The sequence below is a fragment of the Microcebus murinus genome, chromosome 2, assembly GCF_040939455.1.
Source record: "Microcebus murinus isolate Inina chromosome 2, M.murinus_Inina_mat1.0, whole genome shotgun sequence".
NCBI classification, from domain to species: Eukaryota; Metazoa; Chordata; class Mammalia; order Primates; family Cheirogaleidae; genus Microcebus; species Microcebus murinus.
In genome coordinates this window covers 42,018,165-42,031,502 of record NC_134105.1, presented here as the reverse complement: position 1 = coordinate 42,031,502, position 13,338 = coordinate 42,018,165, and positions in this window count along the sequence as shown.

Genomic DNA, 13,338 nt, shown 5'->3' with positions numbered 1-13,338 from the left:
GTCCTCGCAGGCGCACTTATGAAGACAGGACAGGGAAGGGAGGATCATCCCGAATGGGGACGGGGGTAGGGCTGAGGGCAAATGTGGTGGCAGGAGAGGGAGACAAACAGGAAGAGTGGGTTGGCCCCAGTGAAGTCACCTGGCCACCTCCTGACTGCCTGCTGAAGGCAGCTCCTCAGACAGCAGAGGGCACTGAGGCTGGGGGTAGGGTGCTGATAGGGTGGGGCCGGACCTGGAGAAGACTGAATTCGCTGGTGTTTGCCTTTAACCAATCTCCCCAGGGGATCAAGCTGACTTACCAAGTGAATATCAACGCCCTAATTAAGATGCATTTCCACACCACGATTTCTGAGCCCTGTCATCCCCACAACTAGCCGAGCCGGTGAAGACGAGGACTCAGCTGCTTTACAAAGATAAATGTGCCGATTTCCTTGGGAGAAGAAAAGGTCCTAAAATGAGATACGCACAGCTCACTAAATACACTCACAAACCATCGGATCGTACATTTCAAACAGGTGAAATTTGTGACATGTAAATTCTATCTCAAAAAAGCTGTTAAAAAAACATCTTGCCCCCAACTAATTTGCAGCCTCCTATGAGCAACAGGCCAAGGGAACAATAGGTTTTTCCCCTATGATAAAAAAGTGCATTATTCCTAGAGGGTCCAACTCTTCCGAGCTGCCTACACACGTCCCCACTGACGCCAACAGCTGCAGCTTCTGGCCCTGCTGGTCCACGCCGCAGGGGTAGCGCCGGGCTGAGTGCTCATTAGCATGGAGCAGAGTTCTGGTTACACAGCACCTGACTTACTCACCAGGCATCCCCAGCACCTAGGAGACCACCTAACACGTGGGAGGTGCTCAATAGAAAGTTTGTGCAATAAACGAAAGAATGACACGTCTGGAAGGAACATAAATATTTGTTTTTAACAACACTAACTTTAAGGACAAGATGATGTTGAGAGAGGTTAAGCAAACTGAGATCTCTTAGCTGGCAAGTGGCAGTGAGTTCAGTTCGACATGGTTTACTGAGCATCATGTATAAAGTATTATTCTGAGCACTGTGAGACATACAGAGGTGATGAAGATGGAGTCCCTGCTCTCAAAGAACAGGGAAAATAAATACTGTTCCCACACAGGGGAGAGGAATGGGACAGACACTGAAAATTTGGGTATGAATTAGGCTTTGAGCAGAGGGCCTTTTACCTGCCTTCGTCTTATTTAGTCTTCGTGGACACCATATCAAGAGGATTTTACTATCCCCAATTTACAGACAAGGAATTTAATCTCAGGGGCACGATACACTAAGAGGAGGAAGATTCAGAATTTGAACCCAGGCCTATCAGGTGGCAAAATTTAAGCTCTTTTCACAACACCATGATAATTCAAGAAATAAAGGCCAAATGGGTTCCAAGGAAGAAGTTGCTCACCTCTCTTTGGGGGTGGTAGGAAAACTTCCATGAGAGAAGTAGCACTGGATCGCCGAAAATGTCTTGATAGAAAGCCAATTTGAAGGCAGATGTGTGGAGATGTGTTGCCTTTTGAGTGGGAAAAGAATAGGAGAAATTGTGTATATGAAAAAGGGCCCATCACTCAGTTCAGCTGGAACCAGAGTCCACACAGGAACAACAGTGGGAAAATGGTGGGAGTAGGAATTTGGGGCCATGTCATATACCAACGCTTGGAAGCCAAGAAGAGAAATCTTGACTTAACTTGAAGGTGGTGTTTCAGCAGGGGCTGATGCAACCTAATCAGAGCTGGGTGTTAGGGAGATTAGCCTGTCCACATATACAGGTTGGCTTGCAAAAGAAAGAGAAATTGGAGGGAAGGAATCAGTCAGGAGGTTGCTAAAGTGGCCCAGGGCCAGAAATAGGTGGGAGTTCAGTGGGATTGGAAAGGAGACGATGACCTATATTCCTATGTTGTATGTGTGTCTGGGTAGAACCCATCCACATTATAATTATATAATTGCTGAGTACATACATTTAGTAGCAATAACAGAGATATTTATTGGCTACTTGCTGTACTGGGCACTTTGCTAAGGGCTTTATGAGCACTAATTCACTTTCTATTCATAGCAGCCTTATGAGATGGATGTTATTATTATCCCCATTGTACAGATGAGGAAATTGAGACTTAGAGAGAGTAGAAATACATCCAAGGTCATATAATTAGTAATTGCATGGACAGGGCTCAATCCAGATTTGTTTGACTCCAAAGTCCATGTCATACCCATCACACTACCTACTCAGCCCTCAACGCCACCTCTTTCTGCCTTGGGCTCCTCCAAATTAACAATATGTTGGTGGAAATTTCAGGGCCGCTTGGTAGGGTGGAAATAGCATGAACTCCTGAGGGCCACACAGACCTGAGTGTGGGACCTGGCTCAGTATCTCACGAGCCAAGTGGTGTTCGGCAGGTTCCGTGGCCTCCCTGAGCTGATTTCCTTTCTGTAAAATGAAGAGAGCAGACCTACTTCCCAGGGCTGTTGTGAAGATTTAAAGTGAGAACATATGGGACATTCCTAGGCAGTGCAAAGCACATAGTAAGAAATGTTCAATAAGTGGTAGTTGTTAATAACAACAGTAAAAGGGCGTCCAGACCATGCTGACAAGAGGACTAGAGGTCAAGCCACGTGAGGACCAGGTAAGAGCCCTGGCAGTGCCTATCTGAGGAAGGGAGGAGTAATAGTCATCTTCAAATATATAGTGTTGTCAAGTCAGGGAGACAGAGAAGACGCATTCTGTGTGGCTCACAAGCACAGAACTCGGACCGAGGATGCTGGTCTGGGAGTTGCCAACCACAGGAGGTAACTCACGTGGACGCAGGGTTTGGGGGGAGGTGTTGGGACCCTGTCACTGGAGGTTTTCCTGGGAAGGCCTGCGCAAGCCATCTAGGAGGAAGGAACCACAGTGGCAGTTCTCAAACCTGGATGTGTCAGAGTTACCTGGAAATCTTGTTAAAACAGAGGTTGCTGGGCCCACTTCCAGAGTTTTTGCTTCACTCTGTCTGCGGTGGAGCCTGAGGATTTGTAACCCTAACTGGTTCCCAGGCGATGCTGACACTGGCGGCCCATCACCCGCCCACACTTCAAAAACCTAGAGCTTCGTAGTTTCCAAATGCAGGGTCCATTTGGTTTGTCCGTGACAATGCTTCCAAAAATTGCAGCAAAGTCAGAAAAATTATGAAATGCTGCAAGCTTTTCCTAATGCTAAATGGATTCAATTGGAAAAACTATCTTTAATTTCAAGATTGGGATCTTCCTACTATTTCTGACATTAAAATCTCCTTTCTTTTATGGAAAGATGACAACAGTAGATGGTGATTCTTTTGTTGGTTTGTTTCTCAGTGTCTTTATGTGCCAAAATAACAAGTTGGCAACCCTGTGGTGGGGCTTAAGTTTTTTAAAAAAAAAAATCTTTGCAGGCCATGAATTTCTAAAATCTAGGAAATGCTGCATTTCTTTAAAAGAGTGGTTTCTTTAAAAGAGCTTTTCCAAGTCAAACCAAGGGTTCTCAGGTATCGTTTTAAAAAGCATTACACGCTATTTTTGCCTGGCTGAATTCTTTCTCTGAACATATTTGACCTTTTAGCGATTCTTTGAGTGATCATTATGTACGTCTATTGCTATAAAGAGCTGTCAGCCCCACGGGCATGCCCTCCGGGAGGCTACTTAAGGAAGGAGGCCTGTGTGTTCCTCATTCAACACCCAGGCTGCGGTTCTGTCCCTGTGCAGCCATCCTGCTGCCTCTGCGGTTCACTCTCGCACCATCAGCGCCTCTTCTCCTTGCGTCGGCTTCTTCCTCCACCCACGGTCCGAGAACACCGAGCCATCAGGCTGATTAAATCAGCGCTTTCATTCTGTGCATCAATTTAGTCAATAGCCTGGGACTTTGGGACCGTTTCTCTCTGCCAACCAAGGAGAGCACAGGCTTCGTAAATGATCAAAGAGATTTACCCCCTTCTGTTAGGAAATAGTAATGACAGAGATTCGTGGACTGATATTCATGACAGATACATGCCAGAACGTGTCCAGAGCAGTTGAGTAACTTGCCCAAGGGTAATCAAGGGAAAAGCCAGGATTCAAACCAGGAGCTCTGCGGACGAAGTTGGACGGCTAACTTTCACTCCTCCTGGCCTCGCTGGGGTTTTCAACAGTGCGCTGCCAGAGGTCTGACCACTAACTAAGTGGAAATAGTTATTATTATATGTATGTTACACCTTTTTTGCTAATAGTTTTTTTTTTTTTTTTAAAGAATGTTCTGACTTTGTTAGAAGAAACTGAAATGATCGTTAGTCAAGAATCAAGCTGGCGACCAGTTGGCTTCAGGACACTGGCCCTGTGTTGGGCACTGAGCACACAGAGGTTAGGAGACAGTCCTCGCCCCATGGAGCTCCCAGCCTAATGGAACCAGCCGCCAGATAAGAAAGGAGGACAGGGCTGGGCACCGCGGCTCACACCTGTAATCGCAGCACTCTGGGAGGCCGAGGCAGGAGGATCGCTCAAGGTCAGGAGTTCAAGACCAGCCTGAGCAAGAGTGAGACTCCCATCTCTACTAAAAATAGAAAGAAATTAGTCAGACAACTAAAAATACATAGAAAAAATTAGCCGGGCATGGTGGTGCATGCCTGTAGTCCCAGCTACTCAGGAAGCTGAGGCAGGAGGATTGCTTGAGCCCAGGAGTTTGAGGTTGCTGTGAGCTAGGCTGACACCACAGCACTCTAGCCCAGGCAACAGAGTGAGACTCTGTCTCAAAAAAAAAAAAAGAGAAAGGAGGATAGGAGTGTAGAAGGGAGGAGCAGGAAGCTGCCATTTTTGTTAAAATCATTTTACTCTTCTTCAGCCCATTAGACTACATGCTGTATCTTTTATTAAACTTGAACAAAGCCAAGACCCATTCTGTCTGTGGGTGCCTGATTTGTGGCATCTTTCCTAAGAGGTCAAATGCCCAGCACCTGGTTCCACAACTTACTCTCCTTGGACTAGCTCCCTAACTTCTCTGAACATTGATACACCAAGGGCATGTCACCCTTGTAGACTTATATCAAGTGTTATACTGAGATGATGGGTGTGTCAAGTCCAGTATACGACAGGTGCTCAATGCTCATTATTATTATTATTACTGAGTCTGAAGATTTTCCCTCATTTTTCAGTACTTCCACAGTACCGGACCACTTACAAGGTAATTAGCATATTCTACTTTGTACTGTTATATTGCATTTAATTGTACTATGATATTATATTTAAATGTAAATATAATTAGAACTGTGCCTGTATTAGTTACAACTCTCCAGAGAAACAGAACCAATAGGATGGGTGAACAAGCAGGTAGGTAGATAGATAAGAAGGGGTCTATTATGGGAGTCGGCAGAATCATGCAATTATGAAGGCGGTGAAGCCCCATGATATGCTGTTTGCAAGCTGGTGTGGCTCAATCTGAGTCTAAGTCTGAAGGCCTAAGAAACTTTCGGGGAGCAGGGTGCACTAGTGCAAGTCCCACAATCTGAAAGATGGAGAACCTGAAGTTCTGATGACCAAGGGTAGGAGAAGATGAATGTCACAGCTCCAGAAGAGAGAGCAAAGTTGCCTTTCCTCTGCCTTTTTGCTCTATCCTGGGTCCTCAACCAATTGGATGGTGCCCACCCACCCTGGCGAGAGCAGATCTTCCTTCCTCAGTCTATTGATTCAAATGCCAGTCCTCTTCCGGAAACACTGTCACAGACATATCCAGAAATAATGCTTTACCAGCTATCTGGGTATCCCTTAACCCAGTCAAGTTGACATCTAAAATTCACCATCACTGTGCCTGATAAATCATATATGCTCAATAAATATTAGCTATTATCATTTTCAGGAGTGGCACTGCTTTTTCTGCATATGCATCTTACCTCCTAAATTAAGATCCGTGGGACAGAGGTCTTGCTGCATGTATTCATATTTCCCCTTGTGACCTGTGCCCAGCAGTGTTAGGCACACAGTAGTCACTTCATAAATATTTGTGGAAAGGATCATTGCCTATCTTATATAATTATGAACATGTATGTGGTATTCCCGGCATTTTTAGTGAAGGTTGAATTTGTTCTGAAGTTTGTTAGTGCTCACAAACTGCTCTGCTTGATAGTTAGCTGTTTTCATCTCTCCCCCATTGGTCCATGACCATCCTATCAGCAAGGCCTGAGTCTCCATCCTCTAAAACCCAGTTCAGTTTGTTGCATGTAGTTGGAGCTGGATATGCAGAAAGTATTTACATGAAATTAATGATGCCTAAGCTTCAGGGCTACTCACTTGAAAAGAATATCTCCCAAAGCTCTGGTTAATGAGTATACTCAATTCAGAGAGTATTAATGGAAATTCACTACATGAGAAAATTTGAAATGCTTTGAAACCTTGTAGTTCATAGTTAAAAGACACTGAAAAGAGATTATTCCAAATTTAACAATAATCCTAAAAAGATTTAAATGGCATTAATAATAACTATTTGTATACCTAAAACTTTTTCAAACTATCAATAATAAAAAAACAAATTTTAATCAACCATGTTGGAAAAACTGAATTATCATTGTATTCTTTCTGTATAAAATAATATTATAGGTTGGGCATGGTGGCTTGCACCTATAATCCCAGCACTTTGGAAGGCCAAGGCAGGAGGATCACTTGAGGCCAGGAGTTTGTGACCCACCTGGGCAAGACTCCATCTCTACAAAAAATTAACAATGTAACCAGGCGTGATGGTGTGTGCCTGTAGTCCCAGCTACTTGGGAGGCTGAGGTAGGAGGACCACTTGAGCCCAGGAGTTCAAGGCTACAATAAGGTGTGATTGTGCCACTGCACTCCAGCTTCAGTGACAGAGCATAACTCTGTCTCAAAATTAAAAAAAATAATATTATTATAAAATTGTAACATGAAGAAATGATAAAAGAAAATGTAGCCCCCAAATATAGGGGAAAAAGTGTTAGAGAAGTGTATCTGGCAATTTGATAATATTGGTATTCTTCTAGATTTTGTGATATTTGTGATGTCTGTCAACTTTTGAAAATGTGTAATTAGTTGTGTTTTATTTTCTTATTCAACATAAGTAATCAAATCAAATAAGTAATCAAATGCCTCATAATGTTGACTTCTTTTCCTTTAAGAGGGCATCCCAAATTGTATAAACCTTAGGTTCCACAAAACCTGGAAATAGCCTTGTTGGTACTGATTTTTTAAATGAAAATCTGATTATATTACTCCACAACTTTTAATAGCTTTCCTTGCCTCAAAATAAACTCCAGAATCACTCCCATGGCCTGGCCCCTGCCCGTCTCACCACTGCTCTCCCCCAGCCTGAAGCACCAGCTCCCTAGCTCTCTTCCCTGTGGTTCCTCCCAGGCCCAAGGGCTTCCTTTGGGGGGCGCTGTTTCCTCCATCTTGACTAATTCTTACCTCCAGTCGTTGCCTGACTAATGTCTATTCACTTTTTAGCATGTAGATAAAATATTGTTTTTTAGAACAAACCATCCCTCCTACTCTAGACAAGATCATGTGAAAATGAAGATTCTGATTTAGTAGGTCTAGGGTGGTACCTGAGATTCTACATTTCTACCAAGCTCCCAAGTTGCTATAGACTGACTGTGCCTCCCAAAATTCATTCGTTGAAATCCTAATCTCCAATGTATGATATTAGGAGGTGGGGACTTTGGTAGGAGACTAGGTCATGAGGGTGGGGTCTTTTTGAATGGAATTAGTGCCCTTATTTTAAAACCTCGGGAGAACTCCCTTGTCTCTTCCGACATGTGAGGATACAGAGAGAGGATGGCCAGGAAGTGAGCCCTCACCAGACATCAAATCTGCCAGCATCTTTATGTTGGAATTCCCAGCCTCCAGAACTGTGAGAAATACAATTCTGTTGTTGACAAGACCCCCAGTCTATGGTATTCTATTAAAGCAGCTCAGTGTCTTAGCTCATGAACTAAGACATAGGTGATGGGCATGCTGCCTGTCCAAGGGCCACATTCTGAGTATCCAGGCCCTGGACTTCAGGAAGTCCTTGCTTTACTACCCTGTGTTTCTCTACTGTGCAACTTGAGAAGAATTATATTTGTCATAGCTTGTTCCAGCTGTCTTCCCCTTATACATGTGGTTCTCAACCAGGGAATAGTTTACCACCCAGTAGACATTTGGCAACACCTGGAGACATTTCTGGTTGTCACAGCTTGGTGGAGGGTGCTGCTGGCATCTAGCTACAAAACATCCTATAATACACGAGACATCCCCAAAGCAAAGAATTAACTGGCTGAAAATGTCAATAATGCTGAGGTGGAGAAAGTCTGCTCCATGAGGGTAGGAACTAGGCTGTCTTGTTTTCTATTTTATCCCCAGAGTCTGGCAGAGTGCCTCACTCATAGCACAGCATAGCCACAAGTCCCTAAGCATGCTGTCCTCCTTTCTCCAGTCGTGTTGTAAATGTCTCCATGTTCTGTACATTTCCTTCCATGCTAATGGCTGGAAGGTATGAAAAGAGTTCCTAAAACCATGAAATTCTACACAGAAAAAAAAACCTAATAAATAACAGGGATGCAAACTAATGCATAGGGACTTTATGACTATTCTGTAGATGTTTAATAGATAGTCAATGATTTATTGATTGATTACTGAGATGAATGAATGCTGCATTCAAGAACATTGGTCAGAAAGTTTATCGCTGATGCGAGCACAAAGAAGGCTGTAACCACAAAGGAACTGTGAGAACTGTCCTTGGGGATGACAGCAAGGGTTGAAACACTCTGGTCTACTGCAGCTCCAAGGACAGAGATGGAAATGCCACTGATTTCTGCTGGCTGCCTTTCGATTGCCAAGGCTGGTCAGCCTGGCACCTTCACTTTAGCCTCTCTTGTCTAGAAAGCACTGAGAACTGGACATTATGGTGGGCTAGAAAAGAAGATTGGTGGCTGAATTTCCTTTGTGGTGGGCTGGTCTTTCGAAGATTTCTTACATGTGTGATATGAGAGATACTGGAAGGCCAAATGGAGCAACCGGCTATAGAAGCTGAAATCCCTACCACTTAAACAACAGTGAGATACCATAATGGTGGTAAGGCTGTGGAGACATTGGTATGCTTATATCCTGTGGGTAGTGTTTTTGGAGAGTGATTTGGCAATAGGTTTTAAAATATAAAAAGTTTATTTTAAGAAAATTTTATAAGTTTTTAGAAAGTTGTCAATCAAAATGGAGTCACTAATGTTAAGAAAATCCTGGCACATAGAGCCTGGGAAAGGCATGGAGAGAGTGTCATAATGCTTGTGACTCTACAAAAACCATAACCTTGCACAAAGGCCATCACAGCCTTTCACACGAAATGCTTCTGCAAGGACATCTGCCAAGCACCGCCTGTCCAACCTTGGACTGGTGTTACCCTTGTTGTTGAACTTGATAGCCAAGGACAATAAGTTTAAAACAATTATGTAATCCTCCTCATTTTTTTCCTTTAAAAACCTTTGTCTTCCTTTATCTCCCTGAATACACACAAAGTGTGCTATGACACACATATTCCCATTGCAATGCTCTGTCCCCAAATAAGTGTTACAGGTCATTAAATATGAAATGTCCTATTTCCAATCAAGAGTGTAGTTTATTATATCTCAAACAAGAAGCAGTACAATTAACCAAAGTATGTGCCTAAACCATTGGCACAGTTTTGCCATCTTAACGGTAGCTTGTTTATGCCAATAGCAAAGAAGCCTGGAGAACAAGTGGGTATGAAATCAAGAAAGGCATTTTCCACAGCTTGTTGAAAATTGAATATTTTTCCTTGCAAGAAGTGGTCCAGAGCCTGGAAGAAGTGGTAGTCAGTTGGTGCAAGGTCTGGTGAATAGGGTGGATGACAGAGAGTTTCCAAGTCCAGTCTCTGTAGTTTGAGCAGCACTGTTTGTGTGACATGTGATTGAGCATTGCCTTGCAAGAGGATTGGCCTATCTCTATTGTCCAGTCTCGGCTGCTTAATCACAAGCATCCTCATCATTTTATCCAGTTGGTTGCAGTAGACATCTGTTATAATCAATTGACCAGGTTTCATGAAGCTGTAGTGCATAATACCAGCACTGGACCACCAAACACACACCATTAGCTTTTCTTGATGAATATTTGGTTTTGGACTATGTTTCAGCACTTCATCTTTATCCAACCATTGTGCTGAACACTTGTGATTGTCAAAAAGAATCCATTTTTCATCACACATAACAATATAGTGTAGAAATGGTTTGCCTTTATGTCGTGACAGCAAAGAAAGGCAAGCTTTGAGACAATTTCTCTTCATTTAATGTTCATTTAATTGATATTCATTTAATTCATGATGTTCATTTAATTCATGCATAACCGATCTATCCAGCTTCTTTACCTTGCCTATTTGTTTCAAATCGTTAAATATTATTGGAATAGTAACGTCAAACCTCGCTGCTAATTCAAGTATAGGCTGAGTTGGATTCACTTCCACTACAGCTTTCATCTTGTCATTATCCACCTTGGTCTCAGGCCGCTTATGTGGCTCATTTTCAGGTCGCTTATGTGGCTCATTTTCAAGATTAAAATCACCAGAACAACCATCAGTGTACTGTGTGTTCATTAGCCACAACCTTCCCAAACACTTCATTGATATTTCAAGCTGTCTGTGCTGCATTTGTTCCACGACAGAACACATATTAATAACACGAATTTTTGACTTTCACAAAAATTGCTCTAAAAAGATTTGAAAGATTATTACAAGCCAAACCATGTGTTTGAAAGACTGAGGATGTACCTTCATAATAAAAATAAAACAAAAAGTGTCAAAGTAAGTATCAGAGATATCAACTGTCAAACTTAGTACTTAAGGAAATCAGACATTTGATACTTAATAACCTTAATTTCTTTTAGAGGGCTTCTCTCTGTTTATTATTTAGGCTGACAGTTTGAAAATAAGGATGATAAGAAAAATTCACTGAAACTTTGCTCATCATAACAAAACTTTGGAAACAATTTAAATAGCCTTCAACAATGGACTGATTAAATGACTTAAGCTACACACATACAATTGTGTGCACACACCCATATACAGATGTATAAGCACACAACGGAATAAAAAGAAACCATTAAAAATGTCTATGCATATTGTTAAGTTTTTAAAAAGCAAATTTTAAAAAGCCCATGTAGAGTTGATCTTATTTTGTAAAATCATATGCAAATATATCTATGGGCCTAGAGACATGCCTAAAAAGGAATGTCATGAAAATGTGAACTTAGCTCTGCATGATGAGATTTGAGGTGATTCTCTGTGCTTTCCTGTACAATTTGTATTGTTTAGAAGAAGATATCCCCTGTTTATAGAAACAATAAAACTATTTAACATATAATGTAATGTTATAGCTCTTTTTAATCTCTTTTTAAAAATACCACTCATTCTAAGACAGCTATGCTTTAGCAAGGGCTCACTCATCAGATGGAGTCACTGATATTTTGGGAAGAAGACGACAGGTCCCTAAGGGAAGGGATCAGGAGATGGGCTCCCATGGCTTTGTCTACTGCTCACACCCTGATGATGTCCAGTTATCATTTCTTTGCACCAGACCCGATGACCCCTGACTCATCTTTCCTCCCTCTCAGCCCCAACACTGATCCTAAACCAACATTCTCTGCTATACTTGTAAACATCCCCATCCACCTTGGCATCCAACGCAAAATGGCCAGAAAACATCTATGATTCCTCTTCTTTTCCTACCTTCTCCTTAAGTCTCTCTCAAACTTTTCATCTTCTTTCCATTTATACTAGTACTGCTGTAGCTTGTAACTCCTACCTGGCCTCACTTCTGCTTAGCACTGATTCATTTTCCTTCCTGCAGTCAGAGTGATTATTTCAAACGGAGGGATAATCATGGCACTCTCTTCTAAAATCTGCCAGTAGCTGTTTGAGTCAGGGTTTTCTGTTATGTGCAGCCAAAATCATCATGAATGAGAAAATGAGTGAATGAATCAATGAATGAGTCAATCCACTAGCATAAGAAATCCAATTCTCCTACAATTGAGGTAGTCTTGCCTTGGAGACTTCAAAAACTTCTTCCTGTTCTTGAGAAACTCAAGGCAATAAGATAACAAATTTTTTATTATCTAGATGTTTGCTTATTATAGTTTTCTGGATAAACTTGGCTTTTAGATGAAAGCTACACTTTTAAGGGAGAAGAATTCTCTATTAGGGCTTTATATTAAAACAAGGATAATATTCTTAGAGAAGTTCCAGAGTCAATACACATTCAGTGCAGTCTCCTAAATTTTAGCATGCCCAAGAATAACTCAGAGACCTTTTTAAAAGGCAGATTCCTGGGCCCTACCTCTGGAGAGTTAAATTTAGTGGGATGTGGTAGAGTCCAGGACTCTGCCTTTTAGCAAGTATTTTGATGCAGTTACTCTGCAAACCTGCAAAACTCTGCAATACTTTAAGAAACACTATTCTAAAACTTCCACTTTATATCTATGGAATAGAACCACAAGAAATGGTTTTTCACACAATAACAAATGGAGCAAATTCAAATGATGGAAAGATCCAGAAGATGGGAGTCATATCTTGGCATCACTATTTACCAGAATAAGACAATGATCAGGCAAGTCACTTAACTTCTCTGAGTCCAAATGTTCCCCATTTATTAAAAATAACACAGATGAGTAGTTCCCTGCAGTGCCACCCCTCAAGATGGTTGTAGAGATCAAATTATCTTGGTAGTTTTATATACAAATAAAGGAAAATGCTATTTGTTAGGACACTGGTGTTTATCGTGTTCCTTGATTTAAAAAATAACTATTTGTGTTCATTAGGCTCTAAAAAAGGCTTTAAGATTCACTAGGGTCTTGATTGCTAAAAAAAAAAAAAAAAAAAAAAAAAAAAAAGGCTTTAAGAAAGAAAAGGAGACTCACATTTTAGAAAGATTGTAAGGTGACCAAATTATTAATATAAGAGGGATTTTGCTTAGTTTCTAGTTAACCTAAAAAGTCATTACCCAGAACATCCTGTTCCTAAGAAATCTAACTGACTGTTTTCATGGTTCATCAACCTTGTAAGTAATGGTACAATTATGAATAGGTTTCCTGTCAAAAGGAGCTGTTTTGCCTCCAGTAGAAATCAATGGGCCCAAGGTTACAGGTGATTTCATTCATAAGGTCTTCTGGAAAAAAATAAAACTATAGTGATTGAGAACAGGGCAGTGGTTAGCATGAGCTAGGAGTGACTACAAAGGAACAGCAGAAGAGAGTTTTTTAGGGTGATGGAACTATTCTGTATCCTCATTGTGGTGGTAGTTACAGGAATCCTTATACATGCCAAAATTCATCAACTGTACA